The sequence below is a fragment of the Heptranchias perlo genome, chromosome 10 (assembly GCF_035084215.1).
Source record: "Heptranchias perlo isolate sHepPer1 chromosome 10, sHepPer1.hap1, whole genome shotgun sequence".
Classification (NCBI taxonomy): domain Eukaryota; kingdom Metazoa; phylum Chordata; class Chondrichthyes; order Hexanchiformes; family Hexanchidae; genus Heptranchias; species Heptranchias perlo.
Window position 1 is genome coordinate 30,366,512 of NC_090334.1, and position 17,515 is coordinate 30,384,026.

The window sequence follows — 17,515 nt, forward strand, 5'->3', positions numbered from 1 at the left end:
TTCAAACATATTTATCTACTTTGCAGACCCCCTCAAACTCACGACGTCAGGATGGGAGGCGCCAAGGCTGCATTCACCACTGCATCCGAGGACCAGCAACATCACCGGCGTCGCTGGGCGTGGCATCTGCCTCCGCCACGTGGAGCTCCACAACACAGTGCTGCACCACAGGCACCTGCACAAGAGCACACAGGGCAACAACAGAGAGAGCGACGTCGCAGGAGGCACTACCCGCACCACAGGGTCTACAGACCGAGGCTCAGCTTCCTGGACCTCTCTGAGGAGCAGTGCATATGGAGGCTCAGAGTCAGTCGCCAGGTAGTCGCGGACATCTGCAGCCTCCTTCATGCCGAGTTGCTCCTGGCTGGGCCGAGCAGCATCTCCTTACCTGTCGCTGTCAAAGTCACCACTGCCCTCAACTTCTTCGCCTCCGGATCATTCCAGGGTGCCACCGGAGATATTGCCAGGTGTCTCACACAAGTGCATAAGGCAGGTCACCGACGGCTTGTTTTGCAGGGCCTCGCAGTACGTCAACTTCCCCATGGACGACCTCAGCCAGATGGAGAGGGCAGTGGGATTCCACTCTGTGGCTGGCTTCCCACGGGTGCAGGGTGCAATTGATTGTACCCATATAGCAATACGAGCACCTCCACACGAGCCAGGACTATCCATCAACACTCAGCTCGTTTGTGACCACCGCAAAAGATTCCTTCACGTGTGCGCCAGATTCCCTGGCAGCTGCCACGATTCCTTCATCCGCCAGGAATCCAACATCCCGCCCCTCTTCCACGCACTGAACACCCGCAAGGGCTGGCTCCTTGGGACAAGGGATACCCCTGCACACGTGGCTCATGACACCCCTGAGGAACCCCATCACCGAGCAATAGCTTCGATATAACGACAGCCACATCGCTACCAGGTCTACAATTGTGCATGCTATAGGGCTGCTCAAGATGCGATTTAGGTGTCTTGATCATTCTGGGGGAGCGCTTCAATATGCATCAGACAGAATGGGACGCATTATAGTCGTGTGTTGTGCCCTGCACAACATGTCACAACAGAAAGGGGTGCAGCATGAGGAGGCCCCATCTACACCTGCCACCCACATTGAGGAGGAGGAGGCAGAGGATGAGGAGGAGGAGGAGGAGGAGGAGAAGGAGCAGGAGCAACCCACGTGCAGAGCAGCGGCTCACCTGGCTGCTCGTGAGGCCAGGGAGTCACTGATATGTGAACAGTTCTCCTAACATCAGAAAGTGTGAAGAGTCCAGTCCACACACCACCTGGATAGAGCAGCGCCCACACCCGCACCCCCCCCACCCCTCCCTGCACAAAACAGGCCTGCAACTACACATACACCCACTGTACAGTGACCCAGTGGGTGGCATCAAGTGTTGTCAAATATGGTGAACCTCATGAAAGGGATCTATTACAGAAGCCAGTCAAGAATGGCCAAGACGTGGCAGTAGTGGTGACAATAATAATATTTAATGTGAGTTTAACATAAAGCTAATATAAATAAAAAACATGACCAACCGTCAAACACCCTTGTGCATCCCCTTTGTGCTCACAAAACCTTCGCTTTTCTCTTTTGTGGTGCATCCCCTGTGACTGCAGCAGAGGTAGTGGCAGGTTGCTCTTTTTCATGCCCTGACCAATTAGATGCTTTGGGCCTATGCCCTCTGGGTTTTTGTGCCCGTGAGGGCCCCTCCAAAGACTGCTCCACCTGCACCTGTGCAGGGGCAGACTCGACCACCTGGAGAGGGGGCAGCATTGCGGGTACTGGTTGAGAGGGGGGCAACGGGTGAGGCTTGGGAGCGCTTTGAGTGGCGTCCCCACTTCCATGTCCCTTTTCGCCATCCTACCTCCCCTCAGCCAGGCCCATATCACTCCTGCCACTCTACTGGACAACAGTTTGGAGGACATGTGTGAAGCCTTGTAATGCCAGTGCTAGTGTATCTGCCTGCCTGTTTAAGGTGGCAGAATGTTGTTCACTGTGAGTCTGAACGGCCGTTGTCAGGGCCTGAACGGACTCATTTGTGAGCTGTGCTTGAAGCTCAACGGAGGTTAGCCTTCTCTCCATCGCAGACATTCCCACACTTACCAATGACACTATCTCAGGGAGTTGCTCACATCCCTGTAACAGTACCTCAGAGATTCCCTCCCATACCTGTGCCACCATTCCACTCATGCAGGAGTTGGACTCCTCCATCCTCTGCGCGATTGTGGAGATTGCGCGTGGCACCTGTTCCAGCACCTCGCAAATGTGCTGCTGTCCCTCGATCATTCTCCTTTTAAAAGGATGGCCCCTGGGGTTAGCATCTGCGTCCAGCTGAGCAGAGCCTGGAGAGGAGTGCTCCCGCCGACACGGACTCTCCACAGCTGCCCCTGCCACCAGTGTCTGCTCGTGCTCACGTGTGTGGTAACTCACCAGGTGCAACCCAACTAACTGCGGACTAGGACCCACCGAGGTGTGTGTATCTGCGCTGGTGGATGGCTCGCTCAGATGTGACTGTGCACCCTCAGAGGCCAGCAGGTCCTCTGAGGAATTGCCCTCTGCCGTCACAGCAGTTGCTGAAGGTCCTGTAAGAGAACAGAAGGCAATATTAAGCATGATCACAAATGTGTCATGTTGCGATGAGCATACTGAGGTGCTGAAGATGGCAAGGCATGTTAACATCAATTCATATTGTGTGCGCTGAATGTTAAAGTTATGTCACCCGATGTTTGTTGGGTGCCAGTCTTGACATCTCCGACGGACAGGCATTCGAGGGGGTGGCTGAGCTCCAGCGCCTCCTGCTTTGCTTCTGTGAGGACGACGATCTGTTGTGGCCCGCCTCCGGTCCTCGCCCTCTCCCGTACATTCTGAGCTCTTTTCTCCTATAAGGGGAGAAAGTACAGATGCATGAGTGAGTGATGGTGATGTGGCCAACCGATGAATGCATTGGTTTGGGTGCAGCTGACTGTGAAAGAGATGCATCAGAGGGCGAGTATGAGACAGAGACATGACATTGAATGAGGATTGGGGTGAGTGGTAGTGATGGGGTGACTAATGGGGAGGTGAGGAAGTGCTGAGGAAGTGCAGGTAAGTTGAGGATGAGCTTTCAGTGGGTGTGAAGAGTGATGTGATAGAGTAGTGTTGGCAGTGCAGAATGAGTTGGGAGGTGGGGGCGGTGATGTGGAAGACGGAATGTAGGAGAATGAGTAAGTGTACTCACTTTGGCTGACCTAGTTAGGTCATTGAAGCAGTTCCTGCACTGGATCCAGGTGTGGGATATGTTGCTGCTGCTGGAGACCTTCTCTGCCACCTCGAGCCAGGCCTTCTTGGTGGCAGAGGCAGGGCACTTCCTCCCGTCCGCTGGGTAAAAGAGATCCCTCCTCCTCCTCACCCCATCCAGTAACACCTGGAGTGAAGTGTCATTGAATCTAGGAGCAGCCTTGCCCCTGTGCTGCTCCATTGTGGTGTGTGGGTGTTTGTTCCAGGAGCAGCCATTGGAGGACTGCTCCTTTAAATAGAGCTCCTCCAGCTGACAGCCTGTGATGTGGGCGCGCAGTCCGTCCGCTGCGCAGCTCTCGGACGGCAAACACGTTAAGTGGCTCCAATTGACATTTTTTATTGGGGGGGTTTACCTACGGGCCCAATCACCCCCCCGCTGCCATTCCACCTCCACGCTAGTATTGGGGTCTTAGTGTTCAGAATAGAGGATTGTAAAATTAACTCAAGTTTGGGGAGAACAGAGTGGTGCAATGGGCCTGCATTTAAATCCAGCTCCATCTGCTGGCTGCAAGTTTCTTAGGTGAAATGAGCTTGGGCAGTCTCAGTGCAGGAGAAGGAGTTTTACTCTGCATTTGGCTGTGCTGTACCTGATTTGGAAGTGCTTGATGCTAACACAGGATGCCTGAAATGGGAAGTGTCCCATCCCCCAGCACCTTTACAAGCGCAAAAAGAACTGTTTACTCACGTCATTGACATTGGATCGAGCAGAGATCACTGCTCAAAGTATATGAACTCCAAATCAAATTCAACTTAAATTGAACTTCAGAACAAAACCTTTAATATTCATGGACAGAATTCATCAACTATCTGTAGACCACAAGAGTTTGATTGAGGGCAACTGTGGGGCATCAAAGTTTCAACTTGGAAAAATAAAAAATAAGTATTTGGTTACAATATTTAGGTATTTAAAATAAATCAGTCTGGCTAAACAAAAAAAATCTGCTTATGTGCATATAAAATAATCCAATAATCAAAACAAATTCAGATTTACTCTATTTAAGTAATGAAATCAAGGCAAACTGATGTACTTCACAGATATTTATATAATTTGATCCATGTTCAATCCACAGGGGAAAACGACAATGTCCTTTGTACCTTTCTTTTTGACCTTGGTGGTTTACAGCTGAGCAATGAGTTTGCTGAACAGGGTGGAAAAGTTGTCATTAATCTTGTAGAATTTATAACTAACTGAATGAACTGCACAACTGAATGGGAAGCGGCTGAAAATATCCACAGTTCGCTACTTTCAATGAAATCATAAATGCATTCTTCATACTCCAAATAGTGCACAGAGGAAATCTTCCCCATATACTGCACCTATCTCACAATCAGTAGATTGAAATAAAATTAATATACACTTTATTATTAATGGTTAAATGCTAAAGTGTGGGTTTCAAGCACCTTATCTGCTCCACATGTGACAAATTACCACGGAACTCCCTTTTCCTAATCTCAATACTAATGGTCTTGATGTTAATGATGAATCATTAATTAGGAACAGTCCAGATTAATTAAATGTGTCAGGTAACACTCACTGAAGGCTGTATATTGGATCCTGCACTCTGTGTAGGATCCTTTAGTTTTAAATCTAGTTTCAAGCGGGGATATTTCTTTAAACATACGATACCTCTCAACCTTGAACAGCCGAATATGGGACAGTCAATGTTATAGATAGAAAACTGTGTCTCAGGGCAAGTGTGAGTCGTTAGTGAAAAATAGGGACAATCTTTCTTAATGACTAGGTTAGAAAGATGCCAAAAAAACTGTGCCTTTCAATATTTGTTCTGCGCTGAACACTAAGGTAGAAAGAGCATAGAGTCAATGATGTATAATTACGGTCCTTTTAGCTCCGAAACCTAAAACGAAATGTAACCCTAATTGATGTAATGAGTGTCTCCACTCTCTATTAGCCAAAGTATAATAAGTGAACTGAGCTCGGGCAGTCTAACTCAAGGATATGAGCCCATTGCACTGGACAAGCTGGGGCAGACATTCTTCAGGACACAGTGTGAACATATGAAGAAGAAAAGGAATAGATTAGCTGGCCCATCAAGCCTATCCCATCCTGACATGGTGCAACCTGTAAACACCATCAACTGCAATGTCCCTCAGTCACGCAATCCCCTGGGAGAGGCAAAACATACAGAGAAAAAACAAATATAGGCCAATTCTGGAAAGTTCCTCTCCAACCTCCAGAGGCAATCAAGCAATTCACCAATTAACTCACCTGCTTTCTATAACTTGAGATATTTGCACTCACAAGAACTTGTCCTGCTCCTGGTTACATCGGGATCATGCCTGCTGATGCCCTCCAGCACTGACCCTGCCAGAGTTTGTGGGGCCTGTGAGAGGACACCTAATTAGCATGGGGTAGGCTGGCACAATTGCCATTGCAGCTGTATCTCTGGTGTCAACCTGGCATGGGTGGGGGAAGTTGCCTGGCTTCCCCAATCTTGCCATGTTCCCTTGGAAAAAGGGATCGAGCTGGAGAAATTTTTTAAAATCCCATATTTCTTCAGGCGTCCAAGCCTACTTCCTGGCCTGGGCCCCACAGCCGCACATGTGGGGCTCAGTACACCTCAACAGATACTTCAGTTCCCAACTGAGTCCAGTGAGCAGGAACTTCTCGCGGAGGGAGTCCCTAACTCTTGGTCCACCACCTAGTGACATTTGCCTTGTACTTGGTGAGGCACGGAACAACCGCCCCTTACAAGTCAAATGGGAAATTCCTGAAATGGCAGAGATCTGGTGCAACCAGGTCTCCGCTGTTATCCGGTGGTGTTGGGTTATATCCAGGTCACATGGATTTATGGCAGGAAACTGGCAGAATCCCTGATGTCTCCTCTTAACTTGTCACTAATTAGCAGTGTCATTCAGAGACACAATAAGGATAACTCGTGTGGGAAATGGAAAATTACCCATGGTGCATTAGAGGGTGCTCTTCTGAGATTGGGATGATGATATATTGTTGGGGTAAAAGTGGGAAGAATGCCCCGTTATCCATCACTGATATCGCTCACCTTCAGTACTGCAATTCAGCAAAAAATAAATCTGAGGGTGAGCATCCATTGTATATCACCAAGCAACTTACTCAATGATAATTGTGCAGAACTGAGAAAAAAAAACCTTTCTGTCCTCCCTCTGTCAGATTATAGTGTGTTGCTGGTAAGGGAGTGGGGATTGTGAAAGGACGAGAGGAAGTAATCTATTCAAGGAAACAATGCAAATACCTGGATTGCTTTTTGGACAGAATACAATACACGACTGCCACTAAGAAGGCGTGGCTCGAGGTGGCAGAGGAGGTCTCCAGCAGCAGCAACATATCCCGCACCTGGATCCAGTGCAGGAACTGCTTCAATGACCTAACTAGGTCAGCCAAAGTGAGTACACTTACTCATTCTCCTACATTCCGTCTTCCATATCACCGCCCCCACCCCCCAACTCAGAATTTTATTTAATTGTTTGTTTTATTACTCACCTTTTATATTAATATAATTCATTATTTTGAATTGCCCCATGGTTTTTGAAATGCTAAAAGAATCAGTGTCATTAAATGGGGAAACAATACTCGGCTGACAGTCTGTTGCCCAATCATTGCTCCTCTTATGATGCTGATGTTACTGCTGCATCAATTATTGGGCAACAAGGTCTAACAAGAATTTCTGTGGTGCATCTCCTGAGATCACCTATTTCCATGTTCTATTCTTAGCTACCCTGCGCTGCTACTGCAGCCCCACACAGGGCGTTTAAAGTACATATTTTGCTTTTTGTTTTTTGGAAAACACATTTCTCTAATGATCTGCCTGTGTACATTGCATATCTTTTAATATTACTAGAATGCCACGATTTTCCTTTTGATCTCAGATCCAATTTGTCACTTTCACTTTGACTTTCATAATTTCCCCTCTTCTACCTCTGCCTGCCTCTTTCTAAATAATCATCATCTCCTCGCGTTTTCTCCTTGCAGGTCACCCTCTTTTGATCTCATCTGTCCTTTCCCTCTAATCTCTGTGCCTAACTATCTCATTTTCTTCGAGTTGCCGCCCACAGTCTCCCAGCCTCTAATTATTCTGCCATAGTTTTATTGCTACAGTAACCGTTTTCTTTGTCAGTTGTTTCATCAGCCACACTCTGGGGCGTCCAAACCGTTGTATGCTGTCCACCCTTGATCTCACTTTCCTTCCGGCTACCTATTCTCCGCTCATTTCCCACCTCTTTTTTCTGTCTTGTACAGTGACTAACCTGCACACTGTGCACAAACACACCGATTTTGTGCATATTTTGGATCATTTCTGCAAATGCAATTCTTTGAATAATCAGCCAACAATTCAACACTTCATGGGGCAGGTAATTCATTTGGAGCACCACTCACATTCATGCACAGTCAGATAACGAGAAGGGAGAATTGAACAATTTTTATTTTAATGCACTGGTTGTTGCCTATTTGCTACCATGTCACAAAAAAAGCATGAGACTGGTGAGAAATTATCTTGTGTGCTTATTAATTCTTTGATCGCCAACTGAAGTATTGAGTAACTTGGCATGTGTGTACCTTGCAGGAGATTAGACCTAAATTTAATACTTTTTTTTTATTCGTTCACGGGATGTGGGCGTCGCTGGCAAGGCCGGCATTTATTGCCCATCCCTAATTGCCCTTGAGAAGGTGGTGGTGAGCCGCCTTCTTGAACCGCTGCAGTCTTATTATGACTTTTCGTAGCGAGATTTTACAACTGAGTGGCTTGCTTGGCCATTTCAGAGGGCAATTAAGAATCAACCACATTGCTGTGGGTCTGGAGTCACATATAGGCCAGACCGGGTAAGGGCGGCAGGCTTCCTTCCCTAAAAGACATTAGTGAATCAGATGGGTTTTTACGACAATCCGGTAGTTTCATGGCCATCATTACTGATACTAGTATTTTAATTCCAGATTTTTATTTAATCAATTGAATTTAATTAATTAATTGAATTTAAATTCGCCAGCTGCCGTGGCGGGATTTGAACTCATGACTCTGGATTTTAGTCCAGGCCTCTGGATTACTAGCCCAGTAACATAACCACTATGCTACCGTACCCGACTTAATAGAGAGTTGCAATTGACTTTACGGGGGAAACGATTAATAATTTTATACAAGGGTTGTATTTTATTATTTTGTTTTTCAGTGGTGTTGGTGGATCTGATCTGTTTTTCCTAGCTTTCCAATGGCTGATTCATAGTGGTTTAGTGGTTTTTATCGATCTTCCTGTAGTGAAGGCTCTTCCTTTTTTGGTAACTATACTTTTTATACTCAACCTCCAGAGGATTCACATTATGGCCTTTTTGAATCTGAAGCCCAAATGCTCTTCCTCGTTACTGATCTCTACATGTTGGGCAATGGGTATGAACCCAGGGGCACTTGTGCAATCCCATAGTAACAGTGACTGAAAATGATTGAAGTCATCAAGTTTCCCAATGTCAGTGTGATGGTGCAGCATACTGAAGTTCAATGAAGCGCACTGCATAGTTGCACCTGAGTTCTTCTATATGATGAAGTCAGTCACAGATTGGTGCAAAAGAAAAGGAAAACTGAGGCTGAGTCACGACTGGCTCTTGATGGCTGATTTCAGAGAGGCATTGGTGGAGTTCTGGAAACAGACTGTCCACTTACCAATGTGGGAGAAAAATCCCTTAAAGTAGGGCGGGTGAGCATAAAAGTCCACAGGTTATATAAGGTCTAACCTTTTAAATTATAAACTAGGAATGACAATGAGATCAGCAGATAATTTATGATAGGTTGAGGCTTCCAGCTTTTAGGCCCAATTTCAAATCCCCATGGTCAATGAGAATGCAGGATGCAGGGGATTAAAATTGGGGCAGCGTGATACTCACTTTGTTTGCAAGGTGCTTTGAACCATTTTAACATGCACATTTTGGGCTGTATGGGAGGCCATCGTCACAGGCAGGAAAAGGCCCCATAAATATGCAAAAGTCGGGGTCCTATGATGCAAACAGGACCCTGAAGCCATTTTAACATGAATTCGGTGCACAGTGCCGACAACACCAGGGAAAGTAACAGCAAGTCCAGAGTAATGGAGGGATGTATAACACAAAGCTCTGGGTAAATCTCAGAGAAAAGGTGCTAACCTGCCTAGGCTGTAACATAATTGTGCCAGCTTGTGTTTTGTGGACTTAATTATGACTATAATAAAAGTACATGACATTGAATACTAAAAAAAAAACAAAAAAAAAACAGCAAGTCCAGAAGAGGGCTGAGAAGGTCATTTTAAAAATGTATATATTTTTCCTTGTGGGCCGGGAGGAGCAGGAGTGCTCCACCGGGCCACACAAGAAAACCTTGGGCCTCCCTTGCCCTGGGCTTCCACCATTCCCCCACCTGCGATCACCTCTGGACCTCCCCCCTCGACACAATGGGCTCAATTTTGAAATTGTGGCAGGTTGGCAGTGGGGGGGTGAAGGGACTGCCGACAGGAGCTACAACGCTGAGGGGGGGGAGGGGGGAAGAGAAAGAGAGAGAGCAAGACGTCATCCGGCACTGGAATGGAAGATCGGGGGGTGGGGGGGAGGAGAAGAGAAGATCGGGGGGGGAGGAGAAGAAGAGAAGATCGGGGGGGGGGGAGGAGAAGAAGAGAAGATCGGGGGGGAGAAGAAGAAGAGAAGATCGATGGGGGAGAAGAAGAAGAGAAGATCGATGGGGGAGAAGAAGAAGAGAAGATCGATGGGGGAGAAAAAGAAGAGAAGATCGATGGGGGAGAAGAAGAAGAGAAGATCGGGGGGGGGAGGAGAAGAAGAGAAGATCGATGGGGGAGAAGAAGAAGAGAAGATCGATGGGGGAGAAGAAGAAGAGAAGATCGGGGGGGAGAAGAAGAAGAGAAGATCGGGGGGGAGAAGAAGAAGAGAAGATCGGGGGGGACATCGGCGGGGGGGGGGGGGGGGACATCGGCGGGGGGTGGGGGGGGCGGGGGAGAGGGGGAGATCGGAGAGGGAGACATCAACCAAGGTAGGTTGATTTTATGTTTTAACTTTATGCAATAGTTTGTTATTTAATTTATTTTGTTTCTTTTTGCCTGATCTAGCCCTTTGTGAATCAGAAGCCGTGGGAAAACCACCCAGGTAAGTCAAAAATTGTTCTAACTATCTAATATGTCACAAGTAAAGTGCCTTAAGTACCTCAATGAGGTACATTTGGTTCTTTAACTATCATTCCACCGGCTTTAATTGCTGGCGGGACTTCCGGATTCGGGATGCCCGTGCGCACACAGGTGCGTCTGTGGGAAACTCAGAAGTCGGCGGGTTGGAGCCGGCTTCTGAACCCGCTCTGCATTTCTGCAATTTTTGTAGCCCCCCCCCCCCCATCCCCAACGAACCCGCAATTTAAATTTAAAATTGAGCCCAATTACTTGACTGCTCGGGACCGTTGCAGAGTCCCTGGGCATGGCCTTCTGCTGCCTGACATCCTACTCTTGCCAGCCGGCCTGGGATTGATTCCTGTGGGATTGGACGGGAGACTCATCAGTGAAGTGGAGATGAGGCCTGGGAGTTAAGATGGTTTGGCCTCACTCCAGTAGGGCCATGCGAGCTTAACGCTCGCCTGTCTGCCCTCTCGCTGAACTCGCACTGAGTTAAAATTGGGGCTTTTATTTTTGAGATAGTCATAATAACAATAACCACATTATCCTAAGATCTATAACAGTGTCACATTGCTACTTTTATATGCCCAGAAGGCTTTTAATACAAACATAAAATTTCAAATAGATTCTAGTTCTGTTTGATCATCAGAAATTAAGAGAGTTTTAACCATCTTTTGCTAAGGGAGCTTGAACCATCTTTTGAAAGCCCAGATGGAATTGTGTTAGCAGAAGGCTAATGAAACAGATCCTTTTTACTCATATCAGTCACTCCTCAATTAATAAACAAGGAATCAGGCTCCTCAACCCTTTCAATAAAGTACTACTCCCAAAGTATCACAATATTACTTTATTTTCCAAAAATCTTTTATCTCAGAAACATTTTACCAAAATACGATATTTTAAAAAGTTACTGGATTTATTATTAATATGACTGGCATAAACCTGTTATGGAACATAGACCACTGAAAAGTTAATACTGTGATTCCTAAACTACCAGAGATGTGTGTAGAACAATTAGTGGAGGTTATTATTCAAAAAGAAATGGTACTGAATTTACTGAAATGTAGGGTAGACAAATCAACAGGATCTGATGATCTTTACCCCAAGAGTGGTAAGAATGTGGAACTCGCTACCACAAGGAGTAGTTGAGGCGAATAGAATAGATGCATTTAAGGGGAAGCTACATAAGCAAATGAGGTAGAAGGAATAGAAAGATGAATAGGGGTGGAAGGAGGCTCGTGTGGAGCATAAACCCAGCATAGACCAGTTGGGCCGAATGGCCTGTTTCTGTGCTATAAATTCTATGTAATTCTATAATGGTTTACATCCAGGGATCCTGAAAGAAGTTAGGAAGGAATAGCAGAGACCCTGACTATAATTTTCTAAATTTCTGTGAAAAGGAGAATAATGCTAGATGCCTAGAGGCTGACAAATGTGCTCCCCTCCTTCAAAAATGAAGACAGGGATAAGCCAGTATATCATGGACTAGTTAGTCTTATTTCAGTTGTTGGTAAACTACTGAGCCTAGATTTTCAAATTGGCATTATTTTAATGCTGGTGACAATCCATTTAAAATAACTGAGTTACTGCTGGCTTTAAGATGACAGTGATCAGAAAGTCCAGGATCTGGAGTCCATAATGCTAAGTGTAGAGTTGGTCAGCATGAATTTCTAAAAGACAGGTTGTGCTTGAGCAACCTTATAGAATTATATGAAGCAATAATAGAGAATAGATAAAGGAAATAAAGTGGATGTGGTTTTTAGCAATTTTCAAATAGCATTTGATAAAGCATCAAATAGGAGACTTATGGCAAAGATAACAAGAATGTGATCACGTAAGTAGTGATACGGTTGGAGGCAAAAAACAAAAGGTAGTTGTAAAAGGACTGGAAAGATGTGGTCAGTCATGTTCACATGGATCTGAATTGGGGCTATTCTTACTTACAATATAAAAATGATCTAGACTAGCAACTGAGTGAACAACATCAAAATCTGCTGATACCATCAAAGTGGGGGGTATTGCAATTATCACAAGGACAATATAAGCCAATAGGAGGACATAGGGCTGCAGGATGGGCATATAGATGACAAGTGCAGTTCACTGACGAAAAATGTGAAAACATTTTGAAGGTAAGTATAGTGAAACATAATACACCTTAAATAGCACGATTTTAAATAGAGTATAAGAGCAGAGGGACCATAGTGTATAGATGCATAGACCATTAAAGATGGCAACGCAAATAGATAAGGACATAAAAAGAGGCAAACAGAATCCTTGGTATTGTATTAAGAGATATAGAATGTAGATTAAGAAGATAATGTTGAACTTGTACAAGACCTTGGTAGAGTCACAGTTTGAATGCTGTGTACAGTTCTGTAAGCCCCATTATTGGAAGGATATAAAAGCAATGTAAATTCACTAAGGTGTTACCAGGGACGATCCAATCTTTCTTTCCCTCTCTTTATTTCTCTTTCTGTACCTGATTTGACATTGAATTCGCCCACTCTTAATTTACTCTTCCTTCTCAGTCCTTGGATTAATTTCACAATCCTTCAATCTAATTCGTTAAGGAGATACACAGTTGCTTGCCCTGTTCACTCAGGTCCCAGAAGTCCTGTTTCCCTCACTGCAACATTATCAACTCGCACTTTCAGCTACTTGCCATGCAAAAATTTTAAAACCTAAATGTGCAAGGGCAAGTCTAACTAATGGCAGACACCATTAGATGTCCTGCTACAGCAAAATTATGCCCCAATACGTTTTTTTGCCTCCTGCGCATTATTACTGGCACTAATGGGTTTCCCACTGGGAATCCTTTGAGCTCACATGTCCAGAAGAAGAGGGGAGTCTATGGTAGAATGACAAGAGGTACTCCCTGCCTTTATACTGGCAACACACAGAAAGAGGTGTAATTACTTCACTTTGGCAGATGTAACAGTAATGGAGGCTCCTTTTCTTAAAGGAAGATGTACTAACGTAACGTCAGTGGCATCATAACAATCTGTGAATGCTTGATTGACCACTATGCTGGGTGGTTCTTCAGAAGCACTGCAATCGTAGCATGTCATGCATTTATTGATTAATGCAAGAAAAAGGCCTGTCAGGTTGATCAAGAGCCAGCTTTGCCTCATTATGGTGCACTCACCAAGATGCCACCAACCTTTCTACAAGCCTGGCACACCTACCTGTCAATGATAATGACAAACTATAGTCCCTGAGTCTTGGTCAGAACAGAGGCAGAGGCAGAGCTGTGCCATCCGCTGCAAGGACACCTGCTGCTACTATACAGCATAGGCTGGCACATACATTGGCAACATAACCAGATGTGGTCTGAAACTTGACTACACCTCCTAGCTGGCAAGCTGCAAAACTGGCCAATGAAGATGGTACTGTGGAATGGCACAGAGGGCAACCATTTTCGCAAGCACCTTATGGAGCACTGCCAAGACTTCAGTAGCCATCAAAGAGAGTGCCCAGGTGCTCTGTCACGTCTGCAGACTTATGCCTGCCCCTAGGGTCTTTTTCCCTTAATTTATGTCTACCACTTCTTAATCCCCTGCCCCATCAGTTTTACCAAAGGCTGCTGATGGATTGAGATGCCTCTTAAGGCTCTCTAAAAGCTTTCTGAATGTTTAGCGTACCACTGTGACACTCCCCTTTAATTGTTCCCATCCCTTTAAATTCGACGTACAATTTTCCTGAGTCTGGATCTGTTGCTGTGATTAATTAAGCAAATGAGCTTGCAGCAGAGAATTAAGTACTATTTGCACTTGACCTTTCAGATGCAATTTGCAACAGTTACTAATCATTTAGACCTAACTTAGACTTGTAGATGCAAATCAGCCCTTCTGAGCAGTTAAAATGAACCGAAGTGAGAATATTGTGTTTTTTTCTTTTTTTTGATCACTGGGAAATACATCAGTACTGTTATAAATTTCAAGATTACACAGGGGGTTCTTTTTAAAGCTACTTTCTGCATCTTTGACAGCCAAACTAATCTACTATATGCAAATTCAATGCAGTTTCCCATAGGCAATTCTGCTTAATTTCCATAACAATCGAACAAACAAGAATTGCCTGCAGTTTCTACAAAAGAGGACAACTTTCCTCGATTAACACAATTCTAATTTCTCAAAACATCAAAACACTGCTGATGTTTCTTCCATGCAGGTATTTCCATGCGTTGTTTACTACAAGCAAAATATATGTCCAGAACACAGAAAGCTGTGTTACAGTTACAGTCCCCACCACTTAAAGGGCCCACGTTTAAATCAGACAGTCGTTTAAATCGGGCAAATAGCGCTAATCAATTTCCATCACCATTATTGTCAATTACAAAGCTGTCACTTACAACATGTGAAACGCGTCGGCCATTTTGAGCAGAAACAGGTACTCTGTGAGCAGTCTGCACCTCGTTAGGGTGTGGGCTGATACCGAAGGTGTTTGAAGAAATTGTGAACACCGTGATTGACAAGTGCGTGAACAGGGGCAGCTTTCAAGCTGCATTTAGATTTTTAAAATTAGTTGCTGATTGAGGATTTCACGTGCTAAGGTGATATCCGAAAGCCACGTTCACTTTCGGTACTTCCCGATTTAAATAATTCTATGTCGAAAGTTAATCTATTGGCAGCAGTTTGCAATTAAAGCTATTTCTTCAGTTCAAGTGACTTCTTAGTTTAATGTTCAGTTTGATTAGGTGGCATAAGAAACAAAAGTGAGGAAAGGATTCAACTGTAATACTGTACATGGTTATAAACAAACAACGTAGATTCATATAACTATCCAATGCATATAGTGGGTAAATAGAGTCAGCTGAGCTATTGAGTGCAGACAAATCATCCTGAAATACTCACATACCCCCTAGAAGCCAATTACTGACAACAATGGAAAAGGGCAAACTACAGGTCTGCCTTTCTGACTGGATGTGGAGATGCCGGTGATGGACTGGGGTTGACAATTGTAAACAATTTTACAACACCAAGTTATAGTCCAGCAATTTTATTTTAAATTCACAAGCTTTCGGAGATTTTCTCCTTCCTCAGGCAAATGTTTCAAGATCTCCTTGAAGCCTACGCATTTATACATATTGAACAATAATACATGGTGTTTACAGACTGCCCCTGCAACTGCCCGTTGCCAAGGCAATCACCGTGTTCAGACAGAGAGGTGTTACCTGCAGAACCTCCGAATACACATTCAACAAAAAAACAAACAGGGAAAAAAAACAGAGAAAAAAAAACACAGAGAGAGGCAGAAACATCCGGAAGGCAGAGAGAGCCAGCAAATGACCCATTATATTAAAAACAGATAACATTTGTTCGCTGGTGGGGTAACGTGTAGCGTGACATGAACCCAAGATCCCGGTTGAGGCCGTCCTCATGGGTGCGGAACTTGGCTATCAATTTCTGCTCGACGATTTTGCGTTGTCGTGTGTCTCGAAGGCCGCCTTGGAGTACGCTTACCCGAAGGTCGGTGGATGAATGTCCATGACTGCTGAAGTGTTCCCCGACTGGGAGGGAACCCTCCTGTTTGGCGATTGTTGCGCGGTGTCCGTTCATCCGTTGTCGCAGCGTCTGCATGGTCTCGCCAATGTACCATGCTCTGGGGCATCCTTTCCTGCAACGTATGAGGTAGACAACGTTGGCTGAGTCACAGGAGTATGAACCATGCACCTGGTGGGTGGTGTCATCTCGTGTGATGGTGGTATCTGTGTCGATGATCTGGCATGTCTTGCAGAGGTTACCGTGGCAGGGTTGTGTGGCGTCGTGGACGCTGTTCTCTTGAAAGCTAGGTAGTTTGCTGCGAACGATGGTCTGTTTGAGGTTGGGTGGCTGTTTAAAGGCGAGTAGTGGAGGTGTGGGGATGGCCATAGCGAGGTGTTTGTCCTCATTGATGACATGTTGAAGGCTGCGGAGAACATGGCATGTTGAAGGCTGCGGAGAACAACCCAACCTCAAACAGACCATCGTTCGCAGCAAACTACCTAGCTTTCAAGAGAACAGCGTCCACGACGCCACACAACCCTGCCACGGTAACCTCTGCAAGACATGCCAGATCATCGACACAGATACCACCATCACACGAGATGACACCACCCACCAGGTGCATGGTTCATACTCCTGTGACTCAGCCAACGTTGTCTACCTCATACGTTGCAGGAAAGGATGCCCCAGAGCATGGTACATTGGCGAGACCATGCAGACGCTGCGACAACGGATGAACGGACACCGCGCAACAATCGCCAAACAGGAGGGTTCCCTCCCAGTCGGGGAACACTTCAGCAGTCATGGACATTCATCCACCGACCTTCGGGTAAGCGTACTCCAAGGCGGCCTTCGAGACACACGACAACGCAAAATCGTCGAGCAGAAATTGATAGCCAAGTTCCGCACCCATGAGGACGGCCTCAACCGGGATCTTGGGTTCATGTCACGCTACACGTTACCCCACCAGCGAACAAATGTTATCTGTTTTTAATATAATGGGTCATTTGCTGGCTCTCTCTGCCTTCCGGATGTTTCTGCCTCTCTCTGTGTTTTTTTTTCTCTGTTTTTTTTCCCTGTTTGTTTTTTTGTTGAATGTGTATTCGGAGGTTCTGCAGGTAACACCTCTCTGTCTGAACACGGTGATTGCCTTGGCAACGGGCAGTTGCAGGGGCAGTCTGTAAACACCATGTATTATTGTTCAATATGTATAAATGCGTAGGCTTCAAGGAGATCTTGAAACATTTGCCTGAGGAAGGAGAAAATCTCCGAAAGCTTGTGAATTTAAAATAAAATTGCTGGACTATAACTTGGTGTTGTAAAATTGTTTACAATTTCTGACTGGAGAATGACATGTGATCCAGGATAAACTAAAGATGAGGAGAACATTTACAACAAAGTTAATCTGAGCAGGTCTCATCTGGACACACAATTAGTATTCATTTTATAACAAGAAAAATACTTCTTTTTGTTTTCTGTCAAAGCCATATTTTTATTATTTGTTCTCAGGATGTGGACAACATTGGCAAAGCCATATTACTTACCCATCCCTAGGTACCCTGAGAAGGTGATGGTGGGCCTTCTCCTTGAACTGCTGCAGTCATTGTAGTGATGGTGCTATTAATATATTTAT

General features: G+C 45.3%; 1 long non-coding RNA gene across 1 annotated transcript in view; it reads left to right on the top strand.

Moving 5' to 3' along the window:
* The first annotated feature begins 6,530 nt into the window (after positions 1 to 6,530).
* LOC137326124 (uncharacterized) overlaps positions 6,531 to 17,515 on the top strand; it is a 705,949-nt gene continuing 694,964 nt past the window's right edge. Inside the window, exons 1-2 of the long non-coding RNA XR_010964113.1 lie at positions 6,531 to 6,654; positions 10,346 to 10,382. This is a non-coding gene — a long non-coding RNA (uncharacterized lncRNA). The remainder of the gene's footprint in view (positions 6,655 to 10,345; positions 10,383 to 17,515) is intronic.